Source organism: Protopterus annectens, chromosome 2.part1, assembly GCF_019279795.1.
Source record: "Protopterus annectens isolate FY-2018-M chromosome 2.part1, PAN1.0, whole genome shotgun sequence".
Lineage (NCBI taxonomy): Eukaryota > Metazoa > Chordata > Ceratodontiformes > Protopteridae > Protopterus > Protopterus annectens.
Genome location: NC_056729.1, coordinates 1,778,962,026 through 1,778,970,943, shown reverse-complemented (window position 1 = coordinate 1,778,970,943; position 8,918 = coordinate 1,778,962,026).

The following is an 8,918-nucleotide window of genomic DNA, read 5'->3' as shown; positions in this document are numbered from 1 at the left end:
GGCTGACCAAGTTCATGGATGACTACAAATTGGGGGAAATCACTGAATCCCCGAATAATACTGATATGCTGTAGAAAGAGAGAATGCAAACAAAATGACTGGTTCCAGGCCCATGGATTGAAGCTAAATGCCAAAACATGCATAATTTTTTCCTTTGGGTAAGTAAATACCCCAGCTAACTACAATATAGACAGCACCCCCTAAGAATAGACCCAGTGGTATGTGATCGGGGTACTCAGTATAACAGTAATCTGAACTTTGAACACGACGTGTCCACAGTGGTGAGAAAGTCCTTCTATGTGTGGCACAACTAATAAGTAAAGGCATGGCATCCAGATCAAAGGATGTTAGAATTCCATTGTATGCAGCCCTCATCAGATCAATAACTGAATACATTTCACCCTTTTGCATGTACCTCACCAGACATCTGAACAGCTGGAACGACCCCAGAGGTTTCTCACCAGGAAGATACAGGATATGAAAAACAATGTTACATGGTCATAAATTAAACTGTACAAGGGTCACTTGTTCCGGGGATCTTAACCTGGACTGTGACATAAATAAATCATGTTCAAGAAATAGATACATCTCTCAGAGACTAGTCCTTCTCCAGAACAAGCTTCCCATTCACACGAAGCAAAGCCCTTCCCTGACCATCTTCAAGCACAACCTAAATCAATAGATTGGTAATCATAAATTTACTCCTGGGGTGGTATAGCATATGCTCATTCTTCTATGAACTTCTTTCACCTAGCTATTGAAAATTAGCAAATGTGGATTAAATATGGCTAGGCTTGTAAGGGCTCTTGGGTTGTTGGCCTATTAAGCTTCTATGAATTTATAAGAATCAATGAATGTTCTAGTATGTTTAGGTATGCACCTTCTGAGGGAATGGAGCTGTGTTCCCTAGATGAGATGGATATATCAATGATTTAACACTGATAGTCAACAGTGTGTTGGTAGGTGTTGATATTAGTCTGTTTTCTCTTATGAGACTGGATGGGAATTAGTTCAACATTCAAGGATTTTGGACAGGTGAGAGCAGACCATTATAGTGGAAGGTATTTTTTTCCTGACCTTGTCTATACTTTGGGGATATTGTTTGGTTACAAAATATGGTTGAAGCTAAGCTATTGTTTTGAATATGAAAACAGAGATGTTAGGGTACCATGGTAAGCTGAATATGGCCTGTATTAATTTTTTTTTTAATTTAAGTGATGCTTAGCACCTTTTTTTTTCTCTATGTAGGGAAAATTTTTCTTCTTGTTCCTAGAAACGTAGCAGTACCATTTCTTTTTTCCAAGGGTTAGGTAGATGCACTCTTAATCTCCTACCAAGGGATATTGTTTGCTGGCCTTGGGAATTTTCTTTTTCCGCAAAGCATTTTTTGTCCTCTGTGCTGTAAGGGGAAGCTTAGCCGAATGGAATGTTGCAGTTTTTGTATATTGGAGAGGGGCTATTCCTATGTAAAGATTGCTTTGGATAAAAAATTGTGGCTGATGAAAGTGTCTGTTCTTTCATTTTATTCATTGTCCACTACTGAGTGATGCGATACAATCTTATTAGCTTCTGCCTGAACAGACATTGCAGGATAAGGTTTTGTAGCAACAATGGAAGTTATATTGGATGAAAAATTCCAGCCATATCTAAATGTTGGAGGTTAGAATACTTCATCACGTGGAAAACCTTCTGTGGTTTTGTCACATGACAGGATTTTTAAAAAGAAAATATTTAACAGAAATATAGAAATTAATGTATGCCTTTCTGAGATGTAGGGGGTACTGTAAATCTCCAAAAGATTTATTGGGTTTGTATTTTGCCTCTTCTGGCTTTAAACACTTGTGGCAGAAGTGTTCTATGATCTGGGACAGAATGCAATGTTCTTTATTACAAACGCACTGAAATGTGCCAATGAGTGTAATGCATTACTTTTTGGGAAATATTGTGGGTGAAACAGGTTTCAGTTTCAGTTGGGAATTGGTGTGAAAGAAATTATACTGAAGCCACGTTTCTTATTTTCATTTATGCTCAGATTTGAATGTGTCCAAATTTTGGAGATGCTTACATGGTGTACTTTTGGCAATGAGGATAACTTGATGTATAGACACAATCTGCTAAATAACTGGTGCAACTTTTTAGGTGATACTGTCTAGATTTTGTGTTTTTCATTTTTCACTCCTGATGTAGTTTGTATACTTCTTTTGCTGTGTAGGGGGCTAAGTTTTGTATTCATTTCTAAATAAAATTAGCACTATTGTTTTCACTAAATGTGAAAATATCTATAATATCCATTTGAGTTACATTGTTAGTACTGGTACATAAATCCAAGCAAGCAGGATGGTGTTAAACTCACAACCTACTAATTTTTCCATCTTCAAGGGCAAGTGTACAACTTGAAGAACCATTGACATTGTAATGACTACCAGCTCAGATGATTTAAAGGTAAGCAGGAATGTTAAAAAGTAGGCTTGCACATAGAGACATCACCATTAGAAGGGCTTTGTATTGTAAATCCAAGCTGCATAATTGTGATTACTGGAGTTATGAAAACAAAACCGTGAAACTAAAGGAGAACAGTGAATGCTGACAATTGCCATTTTACTTATCCTTAATTGGTCCCACTAGGCTAGTAGCCTCTTTTCAAGGGAGAACTGAGACGATGGGGCCTTAGTATAATGTCTTATCTACAGGTCAAGACAGTCAGGAGCACAGCACCCTCCTCATTCAGCAATACAGTGTCAACCATTGATCTTCCTGGTGTAGGAATAGAACCCACAGCCTTCTGCACCAAAGATAAGTGGGCTACCTGTTGTGCCATTGACAAAGATCTCTTTTAAAGTTTTTTTTTCATAGAGGCTAATCCTCATGCACCTCCATAACACTGAGATCAGCATATCTCAGATAAAAAGGGGATACTCTGAGACTCAACAGTCTCATGCTTCATATTTGTAAGCCTATTTTTGGCACATTCAGTCTCACTATCCTAAGACTTTCAAATATAAGGCTCAGAATTTAAAATTGTTGCTCCTTAAAAAAATATGATGCAATGGTCCTACTAACTTCATAACTACTAACACCTCCTTCGAATTAATGAGTACAGTTCTACATTCCACACTTTTGACAGTTTATAAATGAGACTGACACAACGGAAGTGTACTTGTCCTTCAGGAAATGTCATACAAAGACAAAAGGCTATAAGATTTTAATACATACATTCTTGAATAAATATTTATTTTTTAACATTAGTAAATGATATAGCAATGTAGACATGGATGAAGGGTTTGCAACACTAACATGTTTAGTGCTTCAGATTCTAGTTGGGTATAGTCCATCTTTACATCCACAAGCCTTGTTGCCATTTTCTACCTGGGGTCGGGGTTTCACTCCTCCGATACAATCATCAAGAACCAAGATTTACATAGCCAGGTGGCTAGCCATTCACAAAGAAAGAATGAGAGAGAGTTTTCAAAATGAAAATACTAGAAGCAAGGGTCAAAGTAATCAATTAGTTTTATATTTTTATCGTTAGGGTGACAGATGATTTAAAACAGAAACAGAATTAAAATGCATCAGACACATGTAAAACAATTCTTATGATGTACAAAAAAAGAAACAAGTACAGTCTTCCTTAAGTAGCATCTGAAGAAGGTTAGAAAACGGTCAGAAAAGATTGGCTAGCAAATTGTTAACTCCAATCAGAGTCAGTGCTTGTCTTTTTATTTCTCCTGCAGCCAACCAATCAAGTCCATGTCGTCAAAGTTCCTGGTTATCCCATCAGAAGATATCAGTGTGCAGGACCAGAGCTATGGATTTTTGTTATCATGTAGGTGGGTTAAGAGATATTCTACATGCTCCAAAGAACTCCTCATATTGGCTGGCAAACATATGGCAATACCTGATGGGATGCCTGCTATACTAATTCAAAACCAGTGTGGATGTCTGCATACTTGCGGTACTTCAGAGGCATGCTACTTCAGCGTGGCTGAGTTTATTCTCTCAAGTCCCAGTGCATGTGGAGAACTTCTGTGTTCCCCCTCCCAAGACTGCAGTTTTGTGATTGGAGAAAACGAACTTCTGGTGATGAGGATGCTAGCTTCAGCTGCTGTTTCCAGTCCCTCATTGTATTTGAACCTAGATGATTCAGGGTCCAGTTAGAGCCATGCCCTCTCTGCTAGGGTGCCAACATACAACAAAATGTGTGTGCTTATTTCCTATGTCATTTCACAATTTTTTTATATAGTATGTGCCTTTATACACTTTCTGAAATTTCTCTTTGATTACAAAGCACCAGTGAAAGGTAAAATTTAACTCTCATTTTAAAGACATAAGTCTGGAGCGTTTCTCCCCAGCCCTCCACTGAAAATTGCTTTGTTCCAAGTCGGACTTCTGGTAAACAAATGGTAAAATAAAATAATTTACATTGTTTTGTAATTCATTTTTCTAACATATTCTAATTGCTGATCTGCTGAATTTTTTTTCAATTTTTGTAACAATTTTCATGCGTAATCTGTCATTAAGTTGTGGGGAAACAATGTCACTAACAAAACTGATTTGAAAAAGAGAATACAGCTCTTATAATTTTACATAACTTTGAATTTTCTGACTAGGAACGTCAATCTGTTTGTGATGTTTTTGGCCTTTTAACTTATGACTTTACACTGTTCACGGTTTTGCTTAACATCCTAAACCATAGCTGTTTGGATTAAGCATTTTACTCATCTTATATATCTGTCTCTTCTTATCTGTTCTTTGTTCTCTCTCTGATGCCCTATATTATAGTTCAAAATCATCTAGTACTAGCCTATCATGTTTAACTTGTATATTGTATTATGCCATACTATATTGTTTTTGTTTCTGATATGTCATTGTTTGTGTCACAATATATGCTAAATTAAGGTAATTTCTTTAGTGAATTTGCAAAGACACTCCTGGCCTTTGGGTGTGGTATTAAACTATTCATAGCAGACTTTTGCTTACTTAACATAGGCTACCTTAAATATCTCACTAAGACAAACAAGGTACAACAAAGAAGCAGTTTTAAGGGAAAAAAACAATATAGTTTTAAAGAAGATGGCTCAAAAAAGGCAAGTAAGATAGTACCGCAGAGAAAAGTGGCGATTGGTATAATGGCTGAGGTGTTTATTGCACAGTGACAAGGTACAGGATTTGATCCTTTTTGAAAGGAAAATTGGCTAAACTAGTGTAGTACTTACAAACCTATATCCAGTGACAGTTAATCTGTGGTAGCAAAAGCCCAATGGCAAAGGCTGCACTGTCCAAAAAGTATAGATAATCAGACATTTAAAAGAAGAAAGAGGGACCAGGCAGACATTTCCAGAGTGAAATAAATTACCAATTTTGCAGCACCACAGTGACAGTAGACTTTTGAACTTAGAGGATAGTTGTCTGAAATTATACCATACTATCAAACACTCTGGATGTAGAATGTCATAGCTTTCCTAACAGACTGCATCCCAAGAAGGCTTATGGAAGCCAGTGTTTCAACCCCAATGGAACCACTAGGACACTAGGGCATAGAAGATGGCCCCCCTTCATAGTCTTCCTCTACTGGGGTTAGATTATGCTAAAGTAGAGGAAGAGCAAAAGTCTATATCTTATGGAAGGTAGTATATGCTTAAGAAAGAAGATGTACAACTGTGACATGGATATTACAAATATAATTGAAGGTATTATGAAAAACTAGTAAACAGTTTCTTATGCTGTTTATAACAGAAGAATAAGTGCAGAAACAAACATAAATTTAACAATATGAGGGCATCAATGACATTGTTTAACAGACAATATTAAACAAATCCAGTTAAAATATTATTTATATAGGTAAATATAGGATATACAGAGATACGTACAGACAGAGATACACACACACACACACACACACACACACACACACACACACATGGAAGAATGTAAAACATATAAAAAAACAGCTGCAAAACAACTGATCACACTCCATCATATATCCCTCATGTGCAGCCAATCAGATTGCAGAGCAGCATGGAAATTACATGTTTCCAGTCCCCACTAAAATGTGGTGTGAAACTGGTAAAAATGACCCAAAATGAAGTTGTGATTAAAGCCCACTTGATTGTTTCTGCTGGAATTTATTTGTAGGAGGTTGCATAAGAGCAGGGAGTGAAAATGTGCCCTTCCCCAGCTGTTGTGCTATCTTGGAGTTGGTACATAAAATTAGCAGGGGGTTTGTGGGGTTGCAGCCCCTTGCAAAATCTAGGAGTTTTTCCCTCCTTATTTTGTTTCAATCCTTTTTGATCGATGTTTATGCCATTTGATGCATTTGTACTTCAATATTATGAAGTATATCCTTATATGGTTTCACTTTATATTACTGAAATGCTGAGATATCGAATTTCAGCATTTCAACAGTATAAAGCCGAAACCATCATAACACCGACACTTCACAATCACGAAACCAAAACATCGAACATACTCAATACAGCACACAACACACAAACCATAACACGCACACCACAAAACAATTAAATACAACAAAACATTACACAGACACACACCTACACTACAACTCCCCACACCCCGTATTTATATATACTAACTCCAAGATCACACACAGTCAACACACACAATCATACTTCCACCTCCTTACCCTAACCCACTCGTACAAGTTAGAAAAACACTCACACACAATCAGTCATCTTAAACTGCAGACACCATCCCAGCCAAACACTTCCGCAACATAATGTACATGCATAACTGCAAATTCAACATAGTCCTATTCGAGCTTATGTACGTTCGTTATTTTAAGGTTTCAACTTCATGGACACGAATTTGAGAAATTCGATATTTCAGCAATTCGTGTTTATGAAGTGAAACCACTTATATACATAGACAGATAGAAAAGAAGTAACAGCTCACCCACCTGGGCTAAAGGCATCAAAGTCCAACGGCAGGTAATATAAAAATTCAGTTTAATTGTAAAAGGATAAGTGTTTTTACCAATAGTGCTTCTTCAGATCATAAAAAAATCACATTAAAACATACAGATATTTAAAACAAAGATGAACCGAACCTATTCCACAAATAATTAATAATGTAATGGTCTAGCCTTTAAACTGGTTTTAAAGGTATAGTAAAATTAAGTCCAGGCATTTTACTATACCGTTAAAACCAGCTTTAAAGGCTTGACATAATATCATTAATTATTTGTGGAAGAGGATTGGTTCATCACTTTGGAACTGTATGCATATTCTTTTTTTTTTTTTTTTTTTAGTGAGAACCATATGTTGACCCACTTGTAATATAATTGACATTATTCTTTTCAAAATCTCAGAGTTTCAGAGAACAGCTAGACATTTCACTTGTGCCAATATGACTATAGCTAGCGCTATTGGGCTTATTACGAAGGCTAAAGCACATATGGTACTTTGTTTTAACATTTTCTTTTTGGCATGGTCTTATATGAATTTGTTGTGGGGTACATTTTTGCAGTATATGCGCACAGACAGACGTGTGTGTGTGTGTGTGTGTGTGTGTGTGTGTGTGTGTGTGTGTGTGTGTGTGTGTGTGTGTGTGTCTGTGTCTGTATGTTTGCATCTATTAATGTGCATGTATGTATGTATGTATATATATATATATATATATATATATATATATATATATATATATAGCTATATATATATATATATATATATATATATATATATATATATATAAATATATATATATATATATATATATATATATATATATATATATATATATATATATATATATAGCTATAGAGAGAGAGTGAGGGAGAGAGATGGGTCTCCTTCTTTCTATCGAAAATGCATTACACTAAAATGCAGTTTGCTGAGCACAGTTAAGCAAAAATGTACTCCACCAACAATACAAACCACCAAAACTCATTTAACCGAAACCCATGTTTGCGAATCTGCTATGCCATTCCCCTAGTGATAATATATACCCAGAAATCCCCACAGAGTAGCGCTTTCCCTTACAACCAGTAATGTGACAAAATAAATTGGGAATTATAATAATGTCCTCTGAATTCCTCTACATGTGCCAAACAAAATCCAAAAGAGTGTTTACACTTTCAACAAAGTTGCGATAGCTGTGATGTACCCAATGCAGTTGCACTCATTCTTATGTGCAAATATAGTTTCAAATTGCTGTTGACATCTTAAGAGAGCCCATTTTTTTCAGTGATGAAGGACAAGCAGCAGACATGCGGATGCGTGTTTCATCTACTCTATTTTGTTCCCTAACAGTAGCAGACATTACTGTACACAGATCGGAAACATGTTTTGCCATTAAACGTTTAAACCTTCGATGCCAAGCCTCTACTGCATTTTGAGTTCTTGGCCAAACCAGCTCATTTAACACAGATACGTTCCAAACGCAGATAGGAGACAGTGGAGGCAACCTGAATTGAGTTGTAGATCGAGTGCTAAATGATCTCGGTTTTCCCAGAAAGTACCACTCGGCAAAATACTTTAACAGGTCTTTACCTTCACTACGAAAACATTCTCTTAGCTTTGAGAACATAGGAATTATATTTTCTTCCTGTAAAAATCCTAAAGAAGCCAACTTTTTCACTACTAACTGAAATGTAATGGATGAATTATATAGAGCACCTAAACTCTGACTTTGTACTTTTCTCCAGAGGTTATGTCCAAAGTGGAAAAAGCAGCCTTTGTTTATCACATCATTCACATTTAATTTAATGCTTTTCATTGCAACCACTTCAAATTCACATAATATATAATTAACTTATGTAATCCATTACTGTTCGGAAGATCAATTAAGTAATGACACATAAAATTGTACAAGCTCAGCGATTTCTTACTCCTCAAACAATACACTAAAGGTGCACTTTTACTGTATGCTCCGTACCTTGCTAAAGAATGAATATTACAGAGCTG